The sequence below is a fragment of the Rana temporaria genome, chromosome 1 (assembly GCF_905171775.1).
Source record: "Rana temporaria chromosome 1, aRanTem1.1, whole genome shotgun sequence".
Classification (NCBI taxonomy): Eukaryota; Metazoa; Chordata; class Amphibia; order Anura; family Ranidae; genus Rana; species Rana temporaria.
In genome coordinates, this window is record NC_053489.1 from 64,566,987 (window position 1) to 64,593,329 (window position 26,343).

Sequence of the window (26,343 nt, forward strand, 5' to 3'; positions counted from 1 at the left end):
CATCAATTGTCACCACTGTACCATGCCATCAAACACAGCCACTGTACCATGCCATCAAACACAGCCACTGTACCATGCCATCAAATGCAGCCACTGTACCATGCCATCAAATGCAGCCACTGTACCATGCCATCAAATGCAGCCACTGTACCATGCCATCAATTGTGGTCACTGTGCCATCAATTGTCACCACTGTGCCATGCCATCAAATGCAGCCACTGTGCCATGCCATCAAATGCAGCCACTGTACCATGCCATCAAATGCAGCCACTGTACCATGCCATCAAATGCAGCCACTGTGCCATGCCATCAATTGTGGTCACTGTGCCATCAATTGTCACCACTGTGCCATGCCATCAATTGTGGCCACTGTGCCATCAATTGTCACCACTGTGCCATGCCATCAAATGCAGCCACTGTGCCATGCCATCAAATGCAGCCACTGTGCCATGCCATCAAATGCAGCCACTGTGCAATGCCATCAAATGCAGCCACTGTACCATGCCATCAAATGCAGCCACTGTGCCATGCCATCAAATGCAGCCACTGTGCCATGCCATCAATTGTGGTCACTGTGCCATCAATTGTCACCACTGTGCCATGCCATCAAATGCAGCCACTGTACCATGCCATCAAATGCAGCCACTGTACCATGCCATCAAATGCAGCCACTGTACCATGCCATCAATTGTGGTCACTGTGCCATCAATTGTCACCACTGTGCCATGCCATCAAATGCAGCCACTGTACCATGCCATCAAATGCAGCCACTGTACCATGCCATCAAATGCAGCCACTGTACCATGCCATCAAATGCAGCCACTGTACCATGCCATCAATTGTGGTCACTGTGCCATCAATTGTCACCACTGTGCCATGCCATCAATTGTGGCCACTGTGCCATCAATTGTCACCACTGTGCCATGCCATCAAATGCAGCCACTGTACCATGCCATCAAATGCAGCCACTGTGCCATGCCATCAAATGCAGCCACTGTACCATGCCATCAAATGCAGCCACTGTACCATGCCATCAATTGTGGTCACTGTGCCATCAATTGTCACCACTGTGCCATGCCATCAAATGCAGCCACTGTACCATGCCATCAAACACAGCCACTGTGCCAATTGTCCCCACTGTGTCACTGTCCAGTCATACATCCACCTCGGAGCTTTATATTATAACCTGCTGGGACTTGTAGTTCTCCATCGTCTCCTGGGGCTCAGGTGCATGCAATCCACCATCTTTGTCCAGTTTTTCTCACTGCTGGGACTTGTAGTCCCATAGATGGTGGATTGCATGCACCTGAGCCCCAGGAGAAGATGGGGAACTACAAGTCCCAGCAGGTTTATAATATAAGACTCCCATCCACCTAGGAGCCTTATATTATAACCTGCTGGGACTTGTAGCTCCCCATCTTCTCCTGGGGCTCAGGCTGCTGACGGCTGGCATTTCACCCAGATTATGCATTGCATTGAACATTAAAAATCATTTATTATGCCCAACTCCATGAAAATGTTAAAAAAAAATCCACCCTTGCAATGAGCCTACATCTGCACTGGGTTAATTGCTCATCATGTCTAGTGAACATTCGGCCGAAATCGCGGCACCCCCATCCCCCCCCCCCCTGCGGGGGGATGGGGGTGCCGCGATTTCGGCCAAATGTGCACTAAAAAAAAAAATTCCAAATGTTCCAAAAAAAATTTTATAGTGAATATTCGGCCGAAATCGCGGCACCCCCATCCCCCCCCCCCTGGGGGAGGGGGGGGGGGTGCCGCGATTTCGGCCGAATATTCACTAAAAAAAAATTGGAACACAGGTAATCTTTGCAGAAGGGGGGTGGACAGCTGCAGCTGCTGCCGCCGAACTTTGCAGAGAAAACAGTCCATTACAGAGGGGCAGAGGCAGGCGGCATAGCTCAGCTTACCTGTACTCGCACTGAGCGCCCCGAGTCCCGACGTCACTTCCTGTTCTTCCAGGGACGTCAGGACGGAACGAGCACAAATAGTGGATGCACCCGCCCAGCCATAACAATGCAGTCCATCGCGCCGGAAGCAAGTGGCGCGATGGACCGCGCCACAAAGGCATTTTTGGGCTGCCAATGTAGCGCCACGTCTGCAATCCCGTGATTGCACAGACGTGGCGCTACCCATACCGCGCTTTTCCCGGCGCCCGACGCCCGGACTCAGTGCACATAAGAACCTTTTTTGGCATTTTTTTTCCTTAAAGGGACATGTTTAAATAAAAAAATTTTTTTTTTTTTTTTTTTTTTTAGATTTATTTTTTTACTGACTGGGGGAGGGGGGGCGGCGCCCGGGCGCCCCCTATGGGCGGGCCGCCACTGAACACCACATAATTTTTTCACTTTCAGCGCCGCAAAATTGTTTTTGTATTCTTTACCACTTTCTTGTTTCATCAGATTTTTTGTGGCCGCTCATCATCAGGATAGCGCAGATTTCCGTTTTTTTGCTTCCATCAACTATCCCTGGGGCTTCCCGTCGCTCCTCATTGCTCATCGTGATGATAAGACCGCAATCCTCCGCTTCCCAGAGGACCTGGAAAAGTTCTGTTTGGATGTCAACATCTCTCCCATTGAACTACCTGGCAGGCAGGATACTATTCCCACCCTGCCTACTGCCGCTGATTCACAGTGGCCTCTCCTCAGCTGGAGTGAGTACTGTGCTATGAGTTCGGGGCCTTCCGGCCTTAAGCTCGTCCTTTTTCCCTGACTGAGTATTTTTGTTCTTGCAGTTTTTTCAGCCTCCTCTGGTTTCCATGGCTGAGTTCTGGATCTCAGGAGCCACCTTCTACTGACCAGGGACACACTGACCCGTTTTTCACTTTCATTGTTATTTTTATTTGGTTCACTTTTGTATTATTTGGTTTTTCAATTTTAGACTGCAGGTTAAGTATTGTTAATGCTCTCTTTACACTGTGTTATATAAGGTGTCGGCGCTGGGGTGCCATGGCAGCGATTACGGTATTTTCGGTGCTCGTTGTCAGTCCCTCGTGATGTTGCGTCCCCCCCTTAGGGTGCGCGGCGTGGCCTCGTGCTCTTGTGCCCCTGTCTCATTTGGGACCGAGTGCATGAGGGTGCCGGACTGCCCGTGTTCTTTTCTCTTTTTTCACTTTTCAATTCTCAGTCATGTTTTCTTTTCCCTACCCCTTTCCCCTCTTTGCTCCTTATCTCTCCCTCCTGCCACAGGTACAGCTCTCATCGATATGCTAGTGTGAGCTCCTTCTGGTGAATCCCATGGCTGCGCTGAACTTAGTTTCCCTAAACATGCAGGGTCTACACGCCCCAGGAAAGAGACACAATCTATACAGGGAGCTGGGTTGTCTGCGAGGGGATGTTGTGCTCTTGCAGGAGACCCACACACACTACCTCAGTGAGGCTTTTCTCTCCACAATACCCAGTATGGTATTATAGTTTATCTGACATTCACAAAGCCAAGGGTGTAGCCATTGGGTTCCGCAGAGGGACCTCTTTCACATTGGACTCTATGCTTAGTGATGATATGGGTCGCTTCCTGTTCTTGAGAGGCAGCCTGGGTAATATGCCTTGCACTATCGCCACTCTGTATGCCCCCAACAGGGACCAGGTCACCTTTTTAGCCTCTACCCTTAAAAAGCTCTGTGAATTTGCCCGGGGTTGCGTTCTCCTCGCTGGGGATTTTAACGTGTCGATGGAACCATCCCTTGACACGTCCTTGGGACACTCCTGTATTTCGCAGAGACGTTTGATGTTTTTGCATAAAAGTTTGCATGAAGCCCAATTGATGGATATGTGGAGGATTATGCACCCTCGGGTAAAGGATTACACTAATTTTTCCCATTTGCACCACACCTACTCTAGGATAGATAATTTTTTTATTGACCACCACCAACTTACCCTCCCGACAGCTTCCAGTATCGCCACTACCCCTATTTCGGATCATGCTCCGATCTCCCTTACGCTAAATATCCCTTCTCTGCCCTGTAGACCCTCGAATTGGAAACTCAATGATCATCTCCATTCAGATGACATTGATAAGAAAGTGCTTCACGATGACTTGGCTCTGTACTTTGCGGAAAACAGGCTCCCGGACGTTGCGCCGGGCACGTTATGGGAGGCCCACAAGGCCTTTATCCGAGGGAAATTTATTGAATTAGGCTCGAGAAAAAAGAAGGAACGAACTTCCAAACAATTGGAATTGATCCGTGACATTGAGGCTTTAGAACGACAACATAAGGCAGGCCATTCACAAATAATTTTTCAGGCTCTGACCCAGAGGAGGGAGGAGCTGAGAGCCCTCTTTCACCTGGAACAGAAACAAACCTTTCGTTTAGTTGCTCAGCACTTGCACGAACGGGGTAATAAACCAGGTCGCCTGCTGGCCCGTTCATTGTAACAAAAAAAGTCTTCAGCCTTTATTGCTAGGATAAAAACCTCACATGACTATATGGTGCATGAGACGTCCGCCATAGCCAAGGAATTCCGTTCGTTTTATCAGGCTTTGTACCACGTACACAGTACTGTTGAGGATAAGGATGTTAGGTCCCAGCTCATTCGCGATAATCAGTCTCAAGCTAACTTGCCTAAACTCCCATTAGAAACCCTGTCCACCTTGGAAGGAGAGCTTACCACCTCTGAAATGCGTATTGCTTTAAAAGCAATGGCCAATGGTAAAGCACCGGCCCTAATGGATTCACGGTATGGTACTATCGGTCCTTTGTGGACCTTTTGATTCCGCATCTGACCGACTATGTAAACTCTGTTCCGGAAGGTGGAGCTTTCCCTCCCGAAACTCTCCACGCACATATCACTGTCATCCCCAAACCCGGTAAGGACCCCTGTAGTTGCAGTAGTTATAGACCAATCTGCCTGCTAAATATTGATGCTCAGATATATGCTAAGGTCATTGCGAACAGGCTTCTCCCGCTTCTCCCCCAATGGGTCTCCAAAGACCAAACAGGTTTTATTCCCGGTAGGGAGGCTCAGGACAATTCTCTTCGCACCCTTTCTTTGATGTCCTATGTTCGTCGGTCCTCCCAGCCCACCCTTCTTTTGTCCACGGATGCAGAAAAAGCGTTTGATAGGGTGGACTGGGAGTACCTGATGGCAACTCTCTCCCATTTAGGTATTGGCCCCTCCCTATTGTCCCGAATCTCCGCCCTCTATGCCTCTTCCACCGCCCAACTCTGTATAAATGGCACTTTGAGTGACCCTTTCACGCTATATAAATGGCACCCGCCAGGGCTGCCCCCTTTCGCCCATTTTGTTCGCCTTATCCCTTGAACCCTTCCTCTCCACGATTAGGCATGACCCGAATATTCATGGGATCACGGTGGGCTCCTTAGTACACAAATATGGTGCTTACGCGGACGACATTTTGTTTTGCATACAACAACCCACTATTTCATCACCTAATTTGATGTCAGCGTTTTCAAAGTTTAGCGTCATTTCCAACTTTAAAATTAATATGACAAAATCTGAAATTTTTAACCTCACAGTCCCGGCCAGGACCGCAACCCATTTGAAGGAGTCTTTCCCTTTTAGCTGGCAAACCCATTCCCTTAAGTATTTAGGCATTTATCTTACTCCCAACCCCTCTTCTTTGTTCCGCACTAATTACATACCCTTATTGAACACGATACGATCTGATTTGCAGAAATGGTCCTAACTTGCACACTCTTTGTTGGGGAGAATCAATGTTGTGAAGATGAACATATTTCCCAGGCTGCTGTTCTTGTTTCAAATGATCCCCTTTAAGGTCCCAGTAGGTTTCTTTACGTTGATAAGATCCCTCCTTTGCAGATACATCTGGAATAGGAAGCGACCCAGGTTGGCTAGAAACATCCTCACTAGATCCAAGAAGGAAGGGCGCCTCGCCCTACCAGATGTTAAGGGTTATTTCCTGGCCGTGGTTCTTAACAGGATCTCGAATTGGAAATTTCACAAGAATACCAAACTATGGGTGTCCTTGGAGGGGGTCTCGTGTGGTACGGACCTTTTCACACAGCTATGGATACCGAGGAGGTGCAGGACTTTAGCTGCATCTACATCACCTTTTACGCATTCTACCCTAATAATCTGGGACTCGCTGTGTAAGTCCCACAACTGGCCGTACAACTCCCCTTTAATGCCCCTTGCAGGTCACAACTACTTCCCCCCTGGTAACACGTATCCCTCTGGTAGATCTTGGTCTCTGGGGAATGCAACCCTGCTACATCACGTAACTACACCTTCCGGCATCGCCTCATTCTCCGACCTTGTGGGCCCCTCCCCTGGTGCAACCTTGGATTACTGGAAATACCGCCAACTCTCAGGTTTTGCTGCGAGCTCTTCCACGACCCCTTCGAGATCTTACGGACCTAACGCAAATTAAGGTTGCTTTTGTAGAGGACCAGCCAATCGAGAGACCTCTCTCTTACTTTTATAAAGTGTTGCAATCTCTTTCCACCACAGGTCAACCCATCTTTATGCGCAATTGGGAGAAGGATCTTCATAGGGACCTCTCAGAGACTTAAAAATCTACAATCCTAAGTCTTGCACACACCTCTTCGATGTCTTCAAGGACTGCAGAAGTCAACTACAAATTGCTCACTAGATGGCACCTTACTCCAATGGTGCTTCATGGGATTTTTCCCCAAGTGTCACCTCTTTGCTGGTGGGGTTGTGGGGACGGTGCAACACACGCTTACCTGTGGTGGTATTGCCCCCGTATCCGCCCGTTCTGGCGGTCTGTCCTTTATTGAATGAAGGAAATCCAGGGCTTTGAGACCCCTGAAGACCCTTGGGTTATACTGCTTCACTATACGGACAAACCAGTTAGCTCATATAAGAAATTTTTAACGCCACATTTACTAAATGCTGCGAAATCTCTAATTCCTAAATTTTGGAAGCTAGCTGCTATACCAACCCTGCGTCAATGGTTGGAGGAGGTGGATCATACTTATCATATGGAGGATCTTACACATTCCATTAGAAATAAAGCTGACCTATCACATAAAATATGGTCTGACTGGTTTGCCTTTAAATTTACCCCTGCATATGCTGATCTTATGTCTCAAACCGTGTGAAATTTAGCGTTCAGATGGCTTGGTATGTTTTATTTGTCTAGTAGTTGTCTGTGGCAGAGTACCCCCCTTCCATCCCTCCCTCTCTTTCCTGACCTTGATCCCCTCTTCTATCTCTATTACTATTCTTTTTTCCTTACTTTCTTCTGGTTATTTTCTTTGTCTTGTGTAAGACGGAACGGGTGCAACTGAACAGAAGCGGTTCTGGTTGGCTTCCTATTGCTGTGCTTTATTTGCCACCAGTGTATCTTCCGTTGCTCCTGATGTACTTTTGGTGTATGACGTTTGAAGGGTTTCATTATTACTGTACAGCCCAACCATGTATACCGCTCTTGTATTCTTATGACTTGGTATTTTGTTTTTTTGTGATTGCCGCTTGTCCTTCTTTTTGTCTTGAATATTACAATAAAAACGTATTGAACAAAAAAATCAATAATTATTATGTATAATAAATGGGTTGGAAGTGTACGTAAATCAAAAATCGAAATTGAGCTCCATCCAAAGCATTTTTATTTTTTGGCAAAAGGTGGAAAGAGTAAGAACCTGCATTTTATTGATTCCACCCAGAAAGAGGAAATGCAGAGGGACACCGAGCACAATAAAACCCTGGGCCAAGGCCGTAACCCTTCCCCACTCTGCCCAATATAATAAAATTTGATTTTAGATGGAATTTCTGTTTTAATGGTGTGTTCACACGGCTTCACAGTGTGAATTAAGTCCGCATCTCATTAGTATTGTGTTTTAGCACAGGGGGTCTTCAAACTTTCAAAACAAAGGGCCAGTTTACTATCCTTCAAAGTCTAGGGGGGGGCCGGACTGAGGACAGTGGAAGTAGAAAATGCCCTGGCATCGGTGGGCATAAACAATGCCATAGGCTTGGTGGTCAGTGGGAGTAAAAAAAAATACATAATTGGGATCAATGGGAGGAATAATGTCCCATCATTGATATCAGTGGAAGGAATAGTGTCCCATCATTGGTGTCAGTGGAAGGAATATTGGTCCATCATTGGTGTCAGTGGAAGGAATTGTGCTCCATCTTTGGTGTCAGTGGAAGGAATAGTGTCCCATCTTTGGTGTCAGTGGAAAGAATAGTGTCCCATCATTGGTGTCAGTGGAAAGAATAGTGTCCCATCATTGGTGTCAGTGGAAAGAATAGTGTCCCATCATTGGTGTCAGTGGAAGGAATAGTGGTACATCATTGGTGTCAGTGGAAGGAATAGTGGTCCATCATTGGTGTCAGTGGAAGGAATAGTGTCCCATCCTTGGTCTCAGTGGAAGGAATAGTGCCTCATCTTTGGTGTCAGTGGAAAGAATAGTGTCCCATCATTGGTATAAGTGGAAGGAAGAGTGTCCCATCATTGGTGTCAGTGGAAGGAATATTGGTCCATCATTGGTGTCAGTGGAAGGAATTGTGCTCCATCTTTGGTGTCAGTGGAAAGAATAGTGTCCCATCTTTGGTGTCAGTGGAAAGAATAGTGTCCCATCATTGGTTTCAGTGGAAAGAATAGTGTCCCATCATTGGTGTCAGTGGAAGGAATAGTGCCCCATCGTTGGTGTCAGTGGAAGCAATAGTGTCCCATCTTTGGGACACTATTGGGTTCGCGCACGTCGGCGCGTCATCGTCGCCGCCACGTCAACGCGTCGTCTGTCCGCGGGAAATTTGGTCTGATGGTGTGTACAGCCATCAGACCAAATGATCCCAGCGGACATGTCCGATGAAAGCGGTCCGCGGACCGTTTTCATCGGACAGATCCACTCGTCTGTACGAGGCCTAAGGAGTGGATTTATATACACCAGCTGACCTTCCGAGCCCTATCATAGAGAAGTATTCAGTGGAGGAATATCGGGATATGAGTTGGTCCCAACTCAAAAAGGGAGACCTGTGTCCAACAATGCAACCTACCTGTGACCAACAATGCAGCCTACCTGTGACCAACAATGCAGTCTACCTGTGACCAACAATGCAGCCTACCCGTGTCCAACAATGCAGCCTACCCGTGTCCAACAATGCAGCCTACCCGTGTCCAACAATGCAGCCTACCCGTGTCCAACAATGCAGCCTACCCGTGTCCATCAATGCAGCCTGCCTGTGTAGGGGAAGAGAGGAGAGGAAGAGGATTGCTGGCTGGATCAGTAGAGCGCAGAGGAACATTGCTGTAACAGCTTTAATTTAAACTGCTGAATGTTCCCACGCTCTCTATCACATACAGCCCCGCTTCTTGCCGGGATGTACTCACTTTTGTGAGATACTGTATATCTGAAAATTGATCAGTCCTGATGTACTGATCTCATCTTGTGAGGCCACAAAATGTCAGGACAGTACAAATAACAGTTTTTTTTGCAAAGAAGGTAGTCCGAGGTATTTAGTAAGAGGCATGGTGAATTTTTGGAAGTTGTGTTTTTTTTGTCATAATTCTTTGGAAAATTTAGAAATACATTTTTTTTTTTTTATAATACTATCACCAGTGCAGTACAGCGTTGTCATATAACTGGTGCGGCGGTGATCAGAGACACTAATTGGTGACAGTATGAAAACAAATAAATAATAATAATTATAAAATATTAATAAAATAATTACTTTTTTTTTACTAACACGTTGTGACCAGAGCAATACAAAGTTACCATAGCACTACTCTGGGGAAGTGATCAGAATTTTTTTTACATATAATGATTGCTTACAGCAGTGAATTATATTGATATAAGCAAGCATTTTACTGAATGAAATAGATTCATTTAGTTTTGTTGCGATTAGCTGTGATTGGTACCACGCGATCACATTGACCAATCAGAGCTAGCAACACAATTGTATATAATGAGTGGCATGAAAAGAAGCCATCCATTGTGTACAACTGTCATGTGACCTGCTGTAATTGGTCACAGCGGTCACGTGGTGTCGGCAGCGAGCTGGTACACTGATCAGTCATCGGCTGTGTCCGGTGGACACAGCGGGTGACAGATCACACTGCTGTGCGGCCCCACTTTATCAGAGGACGTCATATGACATCCACTCAGAATGTTAAAGCCACCACCTGCCCGTTATTCTGCTATAGGCCAGGTGGGAAGGTGTTAAAAAAAAAATCTATTTGACCCTTTCATGACTAGGCCTATTTCTGACATTTGTTGTTTACAAGTTAAAATTCCGTATTTTTTGCTAAAAAATTACTTAGAACACCCAAAAACACACACATATATATATATATATATATATATATATATATATATATATATATATATATATATATATATATATATATATAAAAATATATAAAAAAAAATTAGCAGAGAATCTAGAGAATAAAATGGCGATTGTTGCAATATTTTATGTCACGCGGTATTTGAGCAGCGGTGTCACAAGCGGTGCCGCGGGTGCGCCCTAGATTGCCAGGAAGAAAAGACGTCATATGACGTCCACCCGGAGGGAGGGTTCCTGCCGGCGTCATTTTATAATGGCCCGGTAAGTAATGGGTTAAGCTAACCTGTGCTGAGAGAGGTATGGAGTCGGACATGGCTGAAATTTGCTTTGAATCTAGGAGCTAGCTAAAAAAAGTTAGGAGCCAGTTTTTTTTTTTTTTAACCAAGAAAGCTTTATTTAACATTACGAATGAGGTTGGGTGCTAGGATTATTGCTCTCATTCCGGTGTGCACGACGATATGTAACATGTGTATCGCAATCTGCGTTTTCAGGTGTAGGTGCCCCGACGCATGCGTTTATGTTTGTACGTGCGTATATGTGGGGGTGAGGGGGCCTGAATTTTTTGGGGGGGTTTATGCGCTTGGGTGTAACTTTCACATTTTTTACAATAAAAAATGTACGTCACTTTTTTTTTTTCATCGCATTGGTGACAAAAAAAGTCCCCTATGTGATGATTCTTTTTTTTAGGTGACAGGTTCTCTGATGAGAAATCCAAGATCTGTCTCCCCTGTGCTCCACTGAATGGAATGCAAAGACCCGGAAATGACGCATGTTCCCTCTACTCCCTCCCCTCTACCCAGCAGCACCCATGATGCCGGTCTTGGGCCCGTAGATGGGCAAGCTTAGTCAGGGATACATAGCGGGGTGTCTGGAACAGCCGCTTTGTCCTCGGTGCTCGCCGTGCAATCCATGGTGGCCATCCTCCTCACCTGGATGCTTGATCACCCAGGGAGCAGAGGGAAGCGCTGACAGCCAGCTACAACTCGCACTGCCCAACTGAGACAGGGAGTCGCCCACCTCCGCACAAACCATACCCCTGACCCCAGATCCACCCTGCCGACAGAGGACACACCTGCTCCCGCCTTCATAGCTGGGCCCAGCAGATGGAAAGCCCAGCCCCTTTAGGATGGGGACTGCCTCCAAGACTCGCCCTATGAGTAGAACTCCATTGCCCAGTTCTCAGACTGAGAGCCCCACCTACCCACCCAGCCTCAGCACCAGGCCTGGTGTCAGCCATGAATGGGCTGACAAAAGCCCAGGCGCCAGGACACAATTTCTAGTCGCCGTGGCAACCTGGCAAATGGGATTTGTCGAGCCCTGCCCGGCAGTGTTTTGACTTCACTAGCCGCATACTTTTTCTAAGACAGAGACATGCTGGAAGCATGACAGAGACAGCCAGGCAAATAGCATTTCCACAAAGAGAATAGCATGGCAGCCTCCAAGTTCCCCTTTAAAGTCTCTGGGCAGACTCTTATTATGGAACGGGCTTCAAAAGCTGAAAATAATAATAGGTGGCCTTTCTATAGGAATGAAATTAATGCCAGAAAAAGTCTCAGTGAAGAGGTTGTTTGACGTCTTCCTTGTTACTCCCATCATGGGGGGGGGGGGGGGGGGGGGGCAACATGCTCCCCTTATTTTCTGTAATGGCAATGTTTATCATACAGGGAGATTTAGCAGGCTAAACGTCATTCAGTTAGTCCCCTTTCACATGGGGTAGAATCCATCCAAGCGGATCCGCTTGCTCAGCAGGGGATCTCTCCGCTGATATCCGCTGAGCAGGCGGATGACAGGTCCGCTCCCCTATGCAGAGCAGACATGGACACAGACTGCTCTACTCTACTGAATATCTGTTTTCATCCGATCCCATCCGCCGGAGGAATGGCGAACATACCCCCATCAGTCTGTTTTTAGCAGATCGGATGCTGGCGGGTGACAGCAGACACATGTCCACTGATATCCGCCGGCCCTTAGAGTATAATGGGTGGTCCGATCAGTTCCGCCTGAAAACCGGACAGCCTGACCCAATCGGTCCGCTGGTGTGAAAGGGGCCTTAGGGTTTATGTCTACTTTAAAGAGGAAGTAAACCCTGATGCAAAGTAAAAGCATAAAGGGCTAGTATGTGATGTGACACTTACTTGGAAACGAAGCCTAAACCGTCCCTGCTGGTGGCCGCTACCATGTTTGCCCCTCTTCCTTCCGGGACCGTGGACTCTGGCTCTGTGACTGGCCAGAGTCGCGTGACGTCACTCCTGCCCATGCGTGCTGGAACCGCCAGTCACAGAGGGCCGTTTCTTCACAGCGAATGCGCCAATGACATCATCGCCCCACAACACAGTAAATATCTCCTAAACGGCGCATGTTTAGGAGATATGTACAGTACCTAAAGATAAGCCTTATAATAGGCCTACCTAGAAGTACAAGTTCCTCGTGGAGGTTTACAACCACTTTAAGAAATGCCCACATGTGACACTGAGCCACCATGCCAGACAGAACTGAAATCCAATGAATGAAAGGGGCAGGCCAGAGACAGTATGTTATCTGCCATTTCCGGGTAGGGAGCGCAAACCGTACCATCTGTGCTGTGATCTGCTATGTCGCAAGTCAGTTGGCAGGTCTCAGCCAATGATTTATGGCCAGGACCTGCTGATCAGCTTAGCGAATCACAGTACAGAGCTCTGTGTTCAGGAACAACACAGAGCAGAGGTTACACATAGTTAGGCACACAGTTAACCCTTTCATTGCCCCTAGATGGTAACCCCTTCCCAGCCAGTGTCATTAGTACAGTGACAGTGCATATTATTAGCACTGATCACTGTATTAGTGTCACTGGCAATGTCAGTTAGGCTCCATTCACATCTAGGCGGACGAAATCGCGGCGTTTTGTCACCGCAAATCGCGGTAAAAATAGCGGCGTTTTGTCCGCCTAGATGTGCCCCAAGATGACCCCCTCTATGGAGATGATTCCCATCTCCTAGCCGAACGCTCGAAGACGCCTGAAAAAAAGGTCCGGGACCTTTTTTCACGCGGCAGGCGTTCGGCGTGGAGATGTGAACCATCTCCATAGAGGGACATCTGTTTTCAGCCCTCTGGCGGCAGCGGCGTAGCGCTACAGGCGTAAAAACGCCTAGGTGTGAATGCGGGCTTAAGCCTCATACACACGATCTGATTTTCATCAGACAAAGCGTAGGACTTTTGTCTGAAGGGCGTTGGCCAGGAACTTGTCTTGCATACAAACAGCAAAGAATTATCAGCCAACAAACACGAAACTACTTGTTTTTTCAGTTCTTTAGTGCCACCCTTTGGGCAACTTCTGCTAATGTTGTGTTATGGTGAGCATTGCTTCTGAGCATGCGTGTTTGTACTTTGGAGTTTTGTCCGACGGACTTGTTTACATACAATCGGAAAATCAGGCAACACACAATTTTTGGCGGACAATTTTAAGGCATGCTACATTTGTCCGCGGAAAATCAGACAATTGCCAGATGGAGCAGGGCTCGACAAATCCCGGTCGCCATGGCGACTAGAAATAGTGTCCTGGCGACTTGACTTGGAAGGTGGGCTGGCGCCATCTGGTGGTGAGCCGTTGGTATTACAAGTTATTACCACCAGATGTGTGAGCTGGCGCCATCTGGTGGTGGCCGTTGGTATTACAAGTTAAGCATTACAAGTTAAACAGCAATTCTAATGTAATTTTTCACTATTTTTCACTGCCATCTTCTTCCCTCTAATTAGAACCCCCAAACATTATATATATTTTTTATCCTAACACCCTAGAGAATAAAATGGCGATCGTTGCAATACTTTCTGTCACGCCGTATTTGTGCAGCAGCCTTACAAGCACACTTTTTTGGGAAAAAATTACACTTTTTTTAATTAAAAAATAAGACAACAGTAAAGTTATCCCCATTTTTTTTTATATTATGAAAGATAATGTTACGCCGAGTAAATTGATACCCAACATGTCACGCTTCAAAATTGCGTCCGCTCGTGGAATGCCGACAAACTTTTACCCTTTTAAAATCTTCATAGGCAACGTTTAAAAAAATCTACAGGTTGCATGTTTTGAGTTACAGAGGAGGTCTAGGGCTAGAATTATTGCTCTCACTCTACCAATCGCGGCGATACCTCACATGTGTGGATTGAACACCGCTTACATATGCGGGCGCTGCTCGCATATGTGTTCGCTTCTGCGTGCAAGCTCGTCGGGACGGGATGCGTTTTCTGGCTCCTAACTTTTTTAGCTGGCTCCTAGATTCCAAGCAAATTTGTCAAACCCTGCTTTAGTGTCAGATTTTTCGCCACACTATCACAGTCCCATTTTATGTCGCTGATCACCGTTGTTACTAGTATAAAAAAAATAAGTAAACAAAAATTCCAGTATACATCCCATAGTTTGTAGACACTATACCATTTACACAAACCAATCAATATACGCTTGTTGGTTTTGTTTTTTTTATAAAAAATATGTAGAATACATTTTGGCCTAAATTTATGAAGACATTTTTTTTTCTTGGATATGTTTTATAGCAGAAAGTATAAAAAAATAGTTTTTTCCAAAATTGTGTCTTTTTTTTTTTATAGCACAAAATGAAAACCATAGAGATGATCAAATACCACTAAAATAAAGCTCTATTTGTGGGAAGAAAATGATATAAATTCCATTTGCGTACAGTGTTGCATGACCGCGCAACTGCCAGATAAAGTAACACAGTGCTAAATAGCAGGAAAAAAAGGCCCGGTCCTGGAGGTAACATCTTCTGGAGGTCAAATGGTTATGGCTGTATTCACGCGTTCCTGCTCACGATTTTGGTTAAAGGGGTTGTAAAGGAAAAACAAATTTCCCTAAATAGCTTCCTTTACCTTAGTGCAGTCCTCCTTCACTTACCTCATCCTTCCATTTTGCTTTTAAATGTCCTTATTTCTTCTGAGAAATCCTCACTTGCTGTTCTTCTGTCTGTAACTCCACACAGTAATGCAAGGCTTTCTCCCTGGTGTGGAGAAAGCCTCTAGAGGGGGAGGGGCGAGCAGGAGCGTCAGGCCACTCTACTTTCCAGATAGAGAAAGGAGCTGTGTGTTAGGGGGCATCCTGACACTCCTGCTCGCCCCCTCAGGAGGCTTTCTCCACAACAGGGAGAAAGCCTTGCATTACGGTGGTGAGTTACAGACAGAAGAACAGGAAGTGAGGATTTCTCAGAAGAAATAAGGACATTTAAAAGCAAAATGGAAGGATGAGGTAAGTGAAGGAGGACTGCACTAAGGTAAAGGAAGCTATTTAGGGGGGGGAAAAAATTCCTTTACAACCCCTTTAACCGGTTTACAGGCAATCCCGTGCGTCGCATTCACTTCAGAGGCTGCCCTATGAGCGCTTGTTGCCTGAAAAGAAGCTCATGCTCTGTTTTGGAAGGATCGCATTGCGTTTGGGGTGACAGGGTACTTTCACACTAGGGCGGGGGTCCGTTAGCGGTAAAGCGCAGATCGTTTTAGCGGCGCTTTACCGTTGTTTTAGCTGTGCTTTTCAGCCGCTAGCAGGGCACTTTTAACCCCGGCTAGCGGCTAAAGGGTTAAAAGCACCCGTGTTGGGGCGCTTCGGAAGCACTGCCCATTAATTTCAACGGACAGAAGCGGTGGAAACACTGCGCCAATGATGCTTGCAGGACTTTTCTTCCCGTCCCACAAGCGCACCGCCCCAGTGGTGAGAAAAACATGAGAGGTGCTTTTCAGGCACTATTTCTAGCACTAAAACGCCTGAAAAGCGCCTTACAGAATAATGGCACCCAAGCGTGTGACACAGCCACGATTTGGGGCCCTGGGTTACAATCTCAGCGATTCCGCCTGCGATCCCAAATCAAGAGACACTAGCAGCAGTGCCTCTGCCCATCTGAAAAGTGATCTGTACTCAGATTGATTTTGACAGGCGGCAACAGATAGTCTTCTTACTGCCCGCCAAACGCCTCTTAAAAGCCGCCCGTTTACACCCTGTAAACCACGTGGTTGCGGTGCTGCCCCATTATTATCTTGCTGCTGAGGGATGATTTTTGTACCCAGATATATACTAAGAACAGAGCAGGGACAACCTGGGGGGAGCTGTTCATGGTAACCTATCAGCTTCTTCCTTTCATTTTCAAAGCTTAACTGAACAAGCTGAAGATAGAATGTGATTGGTTGCCAGGATCCATATTTCCTATATCCCCCTTAGATCATCCATTCAGATGTGTGCACCAGATAAGGATATGTGTCTGCATCCACCAATAGATAATTGGCAGAGATAGTTATTGGTCACATGACTACCTACTAATCACCTGTATAGCGACTACTGGGGTTCCTACCAACCAATCACAACTGCTATTCCACTGATCTCTACAATCTGATTGGTCCCTGCACCGTGCAGCTCATCTCCCCCCAGGGATCAGTGTAAATATCGGCGTATACACAGCACGGAGCCCCCGGGCACTATACGTGTGATCCCGGCTCCCGTGTACCCCGTCCCCGCTGCCCGCCACCACCATTACCTGCACTGTGCCCGGCTCTGCCTCTTCCTCTATGCAGCTCTGCCAGGGGGCGGGGCTTCCTACAGCGGGGAACACGGGACAAACAGAACTTACCCGGGGAGAGGGAGGAGAGGCCAAGGAAGCTGAAAACTCCTCTTATTTCTCTAGGAAAGGCTTATGGTTGGCCATAACAAATCCAACCCTTCACAGATCAGCTGTGCATGATATCTGTGAGAGAGAGAAATACACCAACACACAGAGCCTTTCAGGTGTACAAAGGACACCATAGAGACTTCCAGGTGTATAGAGGACCTTATAGAGCCTTCCAGGTGTATAGAGGACTGTAAATAGCCTTCCAGGTGTATAGAGAACTTTATAGATCCTTCTAGGTGTATAGAGGGCTTTATAGAGCCTTCCAGGTGTATAGAGAACTTTATAGATCCTTCTAGGTGTATAGAGAACCTCATAGAGCCTTCCGGGTGTATAGAGAACCTCTTAGAGCCTTCCAGCTGTATAAATAATCTCATAGAGCCTACCAGGTGTATAGAGGACCTTATAGAGCCTTCCAGGTGTATAGAGGACTTTAAATAGCCTTCCAGGTGTATATAGGCATACAAAAGAAGGCCCAGGTATCTCTACCGGGGTCAGAAAGCGGCTACTTCCGCAAAAGAGGATCTTAGGCCCCGTCCACACCATAGAATCCATCCGCTGAAAAATCTCAGCGGATCGGTTTCAGCGGATAGATTCTATGGTGTGTACATTCCTGCGGATATTTATCCGCGGGAATTTCACGATTCCAGCAGATAAAAATTTGTAGACATGTCTACAAATCTATCCGCTTGAATCGATCCCAACGGATGGATCCGCTGGTCTGTACAGACTCACCGGATCAATCCGTCCGAAGGGATCCCCCGCATGCGTCGTAATGATTCGACGCATGCGTGGAATTCCTTATATGACAGCGTCGCGCTCGTCTCCGCGTCATCATCGCGGCGACGGCGCAACACGTCATCGCGAGGGGATTTCGGCGCGGATTTCGATCCTATGGTGAGTACACTCCATCGGATCCAAATCCGCTGAAATCCTCGAGAGGATTTATCCGCGGAAACGGTCCGCTGGACCGTATCCGCGGATAAATCCTCTCGTGTGTACTAGGCCTAAGTCTAGATTTTGATTCTTAAAAAAAGTACAACGTTTATTAATTCCACAGACGGCGCAAATGCATTGATTCATGATGCGACTATAAATATTTAAATGTTAAGACAGCTTCAATCACAATACTTCCAGGAAGAGGAAAGAAACCCCAAAAAATGGTGCTATAAAAACAAACAGAAAACATGAAAACACACAACAATACAAGTACACAATCAAAAACAAACACAAAGGCCCAGATTCTCAAAGGGCTTACGACGGCGCAACGCAATGTACGCCGTCATAAGTCCTAATCTGGGCCGTCGAATCTATGCGACTGATTCTTAGAATCAGTTACGCATAGATATCCATTAGATCCGACAGGCGTAAGGCTCTTACGCTGTCGGATCTTAAATGCAATTTTTTTTTTGCTGCTAGGTGTCGCCTCCGTCGTTTTTCCCGTCAAGTATGCAAATTAGCAAAATACGCGAATTCCCAAACGTACGCGCGGTCGACGCAGTGAAGTTACGACGTTTACATTAGATTTGCGACGCGTAAAGTTGCCCCTGCTATATGAGGGGCAACCAATGTTAAGTATGGCCGTCGTTCCCACGTCGAAATTTAAAAATTTACGTAGTTTGCGTAAGTCGTCCGTGAATACGTTCACGTCGAAACCAATGACGTCCTTGCGACGTCATTTAGCGCAATGCACGTCGGGAAATTTTAGGGACGGTGCATGCGCATTACGTTCGGCGCGGGAACGCACTAAATTTAAATAGCAGACTCAGGCCACGTACACACGATCAGTCAAAACCCATGAAAACGGGCTGAAGGACCGTTTCATTGGTTAACCGATGAAGCTGACTGATGGTCTGATGTGCCTACACATTATGGGTTAAAAAAACGATCGTGTCAAAACGCGGTGACGTAAAACACACGACGTGCTTAAAAAAACGAAGTTCAATGCTTCCAAGCATGCGTCGACTTGATTCTGAGCATGCGCGGCCTTTTGACCAATGCTTTTGCATACTAACGTTCGGTTTTGACCTATCGGTTAGGCGTCCATCGGTCAAATTTTAAAGCAAGTTCTCTTTTTTTTGACCGAAGGATAACAGACCGATGGGGCCCACACATGATTGGTTTGGACCGATGAAACAGTCCTTCAGTCTGTTTTCATCGGTTTTGACTGATCGTGTGTACGCGGCCTCAGGCGTAACAATTGGGAAACAGTCCTGCTTCCAACCACACTTAGTCTTCTTCGCCACTTCAGCCGGAGTGGGTATAGCATACCTGGACAGGCCTCTCTCACTGACCTGGCAGCCAGAATATCACTCGGAACTTAGAGGAAAAGTCTCTGCCACAGACCCTCCTTAGAATTGAGGCAGCGGAGGTGATCCTCTTTAAAAGACTTTGGCCTGGATCTCCTTCAGGTAGTTTGCAGGTTCCCAAAAGGATAGGTGACCAACGTCCAGCCTTTCAGTAACTGGTTACCTTGATTCCCGGTGGATTGTCGAGACCCTATTGGATCGCCAGCCTCTCTTGGCTATCCTCAGATGGACTCCCCACTGAACAGCTTCCTCACAAGGGAACAATGCTTGGGATCTTCTCAAGAATAGGGACCCAGTGGATTACTGGGGCCCAACCACAATTTAAATGTTCCGGACCAACATGGTCCCAGAACCAGGAATACCGTGTGGCACATGCGCCCCGACCTGGAAGGCCATTTTGCCGGGGCGCCGTGATGCAGTCACCCTAAAGGTGGGTGCCGCACTCGAAGAAGGACCCAGACCAATGGCACCTGTCCCATAAATACCCTTCCCCAGCATGCACAGCAAGGAAAAACCCTCCTGATAGGCTGCTGGGGAAAAGCACCCAAACCTTGACTCCACTGCTGCCAACCATCGTCCTGGGGTGGAAATACACCCCAGAAACAACAGCATGAGCCCACAGCACAGCCAAGCTGAGACAGAGCCCCAATTTGAACAGATTAACTGGATCAGAGCTAACTAACTCTCTGATCCCCCTCTAAATTTAACGAAGCACCGGTACTTTGAATTAACCATGCGCTACACATTTATGACAGATGAATCATTGGGAGTACTTTAAATAGCCGGATCTGACATCAGTGTAATAAAAGGACCGACTTTGTTTCCAAGTGAGTGAGCAAGGTGAACTGGTCAATAGCAAACAGGTGGTTACATGGGATCAGTTCTTTTGGAAAACACAGTCAGGAATTTCAGGGAAGGACACGCTCATACATTACCACCCTTTTAAACCTGGCGATCACACTGTCTCGCTGGATCCTTGCACGAGTCTGGGCTCCGTTGTGCGGATACTTTCCTAGGCTCACAAGAGCTTCGCAGCAGCAACGGAATCTTCCGGTGCGAGACCACTGTGTCCACTCGCCGTGAGATCTAGAGATCACTCAGCTTCAGGGTTATCATTCTATGAAACGCATCGGTTATCCGCCCCAATTTGCCATCAATCTTCTGGTGATGGTATTCCATGACGGACAGTATCTATATCACATTTCTCAATCAATTTAATTGTATATTCATTATTTTGTATTAATCAATTCTGTAATATTTATATTTTGTAATAAATTTGTATATTTTTTGTAAATTTTTGAGTTTACTATTTGTTGCCTTTAAAATCCCAATCCTTTTTGAGGTTTTTCCAATCGTTTATCATTCTATGATCTCGATCCCCCGGGGGTCATTCACAGTGAAACTGTATAAACTTTTTATTGAATAAATTATTTTTCATTACATCCTCCATATGCAACTTTTGCATTAATGCCATAATATCACATAACAGTTCCTCTGTGAATGGTGCGCTGGTGTCTGGACTCATGGGCCCAGATTCACAAAGCATTTACGCCGACGTAAGTGCAAATGTGCACTGTCGTATCTGTGCACCAGACCCACAAACAGATATGCGCCTAAAACCAGGCTGCACCCCGCCGACGTATCTTGCTTTTGCCGGCGTAGGGTGGGCGTACATTTAGGCTGGGAGCATGGTGCAGCTCCCATTGATTAGCCATTCAAACATGCAAATGAGGGAAATACGGCGATTCACGAACCTGCGTGTGCCCGACGCAGGCTACGCGAGGTGCGCGTAAGTTTTCAGTCCGGCGTAAAGTTATTCCCCATAAAGGAGGTGCAACCCAGCAGCAGACATGCAAAGGTCTGCACCAGGGAACACAAGCCGGCGTATTTTTACGTTGGACGTGTTTCTGGCTTGGCGTACGCAGTGATCCGGCGTGGTTTAGGCAGTTGTTCCGACGTGGTTGTGAGCATGCGCAGGGGGATGCGTCCACGTCACGGAGCATGCGCAGTTCGTGATAGATATCTGTCTGGCGCTCGGACCATCATTTGCATGGGGTCACGCCTCATTTGCATGGGTCACGCCCACTTCCACCTACGCCAGTATACGCCTTTGAATCCCACGCCACGCTGGCGCAGCGTTGGGAGCAATAGCTTGCTGAATGCATTGCTTGCCTCTCTACGCTGTGTTGGCGTAGCGTACATTGTTTACTCTATGGCAGCGTAATGTGCGCCTGCTCTCTGTGAATCTGGGCCTTTGTGTTTGTTTTTGATTGTGTACTTGTATTGTTGTGTGTTTTCAGGTTTTCTGTTTGTTTTTATAGCACCATCTTTTGGGGTTTCTTTCCTCTTCCAGAAGGAGCTCTTTAAAAGTATTGTGATTGAAGCTATCTTAACATTTAAATATTTATAGTCGCATCATGAGTCAATGCATTGTGCGCCCTCTGTGGAATTAATAAACGTTGTACTTTTTTAAGAATCAAAATCTAGACTAAGACCCTCGGTTGCAGAAGTAGCCGCTTTTTGACCTCGGTAGAGATACCTGGGCCTTCTTTTGTATGCATATTGTGGTTTGGCTATAGCAACAGTACCACACTTTGGTAAGTGGCATTACGGTCTGAATTTGTCATACCATTGATTTTTGATTCGTCAGGACTCATTTTTCCTCTTCTTGTTTCTTTATGCCAGGTGTATATAGGACCTCGTAGAGCCTGCCACGTGTATAGAAAACCTCATAGAGCCAGTCAGGTGTATAGAGGACCATGGAGCCTTCCAGGTGCATAGAGAACCTCATAGAGCCTTCTAGGTGCATGGAGAACCTCATAGAGCTAGCCAGGTGTTTAGAGAACCTCATAGAGCCAGCCAGCCAGGTGTATAGAGAACCTCATAGAGCCTTCCAGATGTATAGAGGGCCTCACAGAGCCTGCCAGGTGTATAGAGGACCTCACAGAGACTGCCAGGTGTATAGAACCTCACAGAGACTGCCAGGTGTATAGAGGACCATAAAGCCTGCCAGGTGTCTAGAGTACCTCATGGAGGCTGCCAGGTGTCTAGAGTACCTCATGGAGGCTGTCATGTGTATAGAAAACCTCATGGAGCCTGCCAGGTGTATAGAGACCCTCATGGAGCCTGTCAGGTGTATATAGGACCTTGTAGAGCCTTCCAGATGTATAAAGACTCTCATAGAGCCTTCCAGATGTATAAAGAATCTCATAGAGCCCTTCAGGTGTATAGAGAACCACAAAGCCTTGCAGGTGTATTGAGCACTCCATAGAGCCTTCCAGGTGTATATAGGACCTCAAGGAGCCTGCCAGGTGTATAGAGAACCGTATGGAGTCTGTCAGGTGAATATAGAACTTCATAGCGCTTACCAGGTGTATATAGAATCACATGGAGCCAGCCAGGCATATAGGGGGACCTCACAGAGCCTGCTAGGTGTATAGGGGGCCTCACAGAGCCTGCCAGGTGTATAGGGGGGCCTCACAGAGCCTGCCAGGCATATGGGGGGCCTCACAGAGCCTGCCAGGCTTATATAGGGGAAGAACTATAGATTCAGTCAGGTATATAGAGACAGCCAGGTACGCAGGAAGGGGAATTGTTAGTGGCTTTCTTGATTTCACTGCTTCTTTTGTGCGCTTTGAGGACGTGTTAGGTCACACTGCCTGCAGCTACAGAGGTCAGTGAGTGTTTGTTGTAAAGCTTCTTTACAGCTTTATAATAATTTACTGTATAAATAGTTGAATGTTCACTAGCCTGGCCACAGTTTTTCACCACATCCATTTCGCATGACATGTAAGTGTGACCAGCTCTCAATTGAGCCAGTTCACACATGTCTGGGGCGGCCACACATATGTAAACCCAACCCCAGGCCTTGTTCACACAAGAGCTTCCAGGGTGCGTTTGGGACCATGCACCAGCTTGGAGATGCTGTGTCCATGCAGCCACTGCGTCCCAGTTGGCAGCACTAGGACAGCCTGCACAGAGATGAACACACCTGTGCATGTAAACCTGGCACTCAGATTCACACTGTATGCCCTGTGTGAACAAGGCCTTAGGCATTTTGACAAATGGTGTCCACAAAGCAAAGTACTGAATGTGCACATATCCATTGGTCAGCGATAAGAACACGTTTCAATCTTTTTCTCCATTACTACAACCTCGGTTACTAAAAATTGTAAGTGTAAAATAGATGTAAAAACAGAATGAAACGATTTGAAAATCTCATAAACCCAAAAGAAAAAGACTTAAGGGCGGCACAAATGCGCGCTGCCAGTGGCTCTCTCCTGCTGTGATTATAAATGCCCGATGTCCAACAGCACCCACCGATTTTTCGGTGCACAGGTAGAACGGCAGCCTTCCAATGTAAACAGGGACATAGATCCATGCCTTCCCCTAGTAAAAGCACCTCCCACCATCAACACTTTGGACTCCTTTTTTGAAGCTATGGCCACTTTATATGATGATCCTCTACGTCCGGCCACCACGGAGGCAGCCCTCCATGCCCTACGACAAGGACCAAGCCCTGTAGAGGACTATACAGTGGATTTTCGTAATTGGGCTGCAGACACGGGATGGAACGAGGCTGCCCTCAGGCATCAATTCCGCCTTGGCCTGTCTGAACCTATTAAGGACGAATTAGCACGAGTAGAGGCTCCTGCCACCTTGGAGGGGCTCATTCAACTGGCCATTCAACTTGACAGGCGCTTGCGGGAGCGATTGTCTGAACGTGCCTGCCAGCCTTCTCACTTACAGTCTATGGTTCCAGACGCTCACGCGCCCTCCTCTTTGGTCACGTTCAATAGGAGGCCTATGCAGGTTGACATGGTTCGCCCTGCCCTGACCTCAAATGAAAGACTTCATCGCCGGCAAGCAAACCTTTGTTTTTACTGTGGAGAGGCCGGACATCTTCGTTCCAACTGTCCAATCCGACCCTGTAGATCTTCTCCCCGCAACCTTTTGCACCTCCGAATCCCGAACCCCTCCTCAACTCACCTGGTTCTCCATGTCGCATTACAGTTGGCAAGAGGGGAGGTCAGATTCCCAGCAATCATTGATCCTGGAGCTTGTAGTTGCTTTTTGGACGTTTCCATTGCTAAAGACTACCAAATTCCTCTGCGGAACAAGAAACATAAACTTGAGATTCATTTAGCTGATGGATCTACACCTTGTTCAGGGCCTGTTACCCAAGAGACCTTACCTATATTCACCTCAACTGATTCTGGCCATCAAGCGTTCCTCTGTCTTGATGTTATCTGTTCACCGATGTTTCCTGTGATCCTGGGACTCCCTTGGCTACGGGCACATAGCCCACAGATAGACTGGAGCACAGGAAGCATCTCCTTCAAATCAAGTTACTGCCGTCAGCACTGCATGAGGCCCGAGCCTATAGTTTCTCCCAGTTGCCTCACTGTCCAGCCAGCCTCCACTTCCAACCCAGATGTTCCATCGGTCTACCATGATTTTCTAGATGTCTTCGACAAAAAGAAGGCCGATACGTTACCACCCCATCGTCCTTAAGACTGTCCTATTGAATTGTTGCCTGGTGCAGAAATCCCCTTTGGGTGAATATTCCCACTTTCAGAGACTGAGCTCGAGACCTTGCGTCAATACATTGATGAAAACCTAGAAAAGTAGTTCATCCGCCCATCTTCCTCTCCAGCCGGTGCCGGAATCTTCTTCGTAGAGAAAAAAGATCACACCCTCAGGCCCTGTGTGGATTACAGGGAACTCAATAAGATCACCATCAAGAATCGTTACCCTCTCCCTCTCATTCCCGAACTTTTTAAAAGATTCCGTACTGCACGAGTCTTTACTAAACTGGATCTACGAGGTGCCTACAACCTTGTGCGCATTCGGGAGGGGGACGAATGGAAGAACGCCTTTAGAACCCGTTTCGGACATTTCGAATATCTCGTTATGCCTTTCCGCCTATGCAACGCTCCGGCGACCTTCCAGCATTTTGTGAATAACATCTTTAGAGAGTTCCTGGATTACTTTGTAATCGTTTACTTAGATGACATTCTAATTTTTTCTGCTACCTTGGAATTACACAGAACCCATGTCCGGAAGGTACTAGCCACATTAAGGTTGCACAGGCTCTACGCAAAAGCGGAAAAGTACGAATTTGAAAAATCTTGCATACAGTTCCTGGGTCTAATCATTTCCACGTCCGGAGTCTCCATGGATCCTCAGAAAGTGTCCGCTATTTTGGAATGGTCAGCCGCTACTGATAAGAAGGGCATCCAAAGGTTCATCGGGTTTGCAAACCTCTATAGGAGATTTATTGAAGATTTTTCTGGCATCATTGCCCCCATTACCCAGCAGACCCGCCAGCATAACCATTTTCAGTAGACCCAGGAAGTCCAGGAGGCCTTTAGTAAACTAAAGACTTTGTTCACCTCAGCCCCCATTCTACGGCACCCGGATCCAACGTTACCTTATGTCCTCGAAATCAATTAATCAGAAGTTGCCGTAGGGGCTATCTTGTCTCAACGACAAGGCCCCAAAGCTCTGTTACACCCAATAGCCTTTTTCTCCCGAAAATTGAGCCAGCCGGAAAAGAACTATGACGTGGGGAATCGGGAGTTACTGGCAATAAAAACTGCTTTAGAGGAATGGTGATATCTCCTTGAAGGTGCCGCCCACCCCACCATGGTATTCACAGACCATAAGAATCTTGAAGATCTCAGATCTGCCAAAAGACTAAGGCCTTGTACACACGACCGGATCTGTCCAATGGGATCATTTGGTCTGATGGCTGTACACACCATCAGACCAAATTACCCGCGGACAGGATACGCGGTGACGTGGCCGCCCCGTGGCCGCGACGATGATCCGGCGGCGTGCGCGACCCTGGAAGGTCAATGCTTCCACGCATGCGTCGAATCACTTTGACGCATGTGAGGGCTTTCGGCTGAGCGGACATGTCCGGTGAGTCATACAGACGACCGAACATGTCCGACGGACAGGCTTCCAGCGGACATGTTTCTTAGCATGCTAAGAAACATTTGTCCGCTGGAAACCTGTCCGCTCGGCCGGGAATCCGGTCCGTTCGGGCGTACAGACGACTGAACATGTCCGCGGAAACTGGTTTCAGCAAACATGTTCGGTCGTGTGTACGAGGCCTTAGACCACGGCAAGCCAGAT

General features: G+C 47.2%; 1 protein-coding gene across 1 annotated transcript in view; it reads right to left on the minus strand.

The window, feature by feature from the left end:
* Nucleotides 1-16,854, minus strand: part of TTC33 (tetratricopeptide repeat domain 33) — a 395,532-nt gene extending 378,678 nt beyond the window's left edge. The window contains exon 1 of the mRNA XM_040338751.1: nucleotides 16,763-16,854. The gene's annotated coding sequence lies outside the window, so the exon portion shown is untranslated. The remainder of the gene's footprint in view (nucleotides 1-16,762) is intronic.
* Between the last annotated feature and the right edge of the window lie 9,489 nt (nucleotides 16,855-26,343).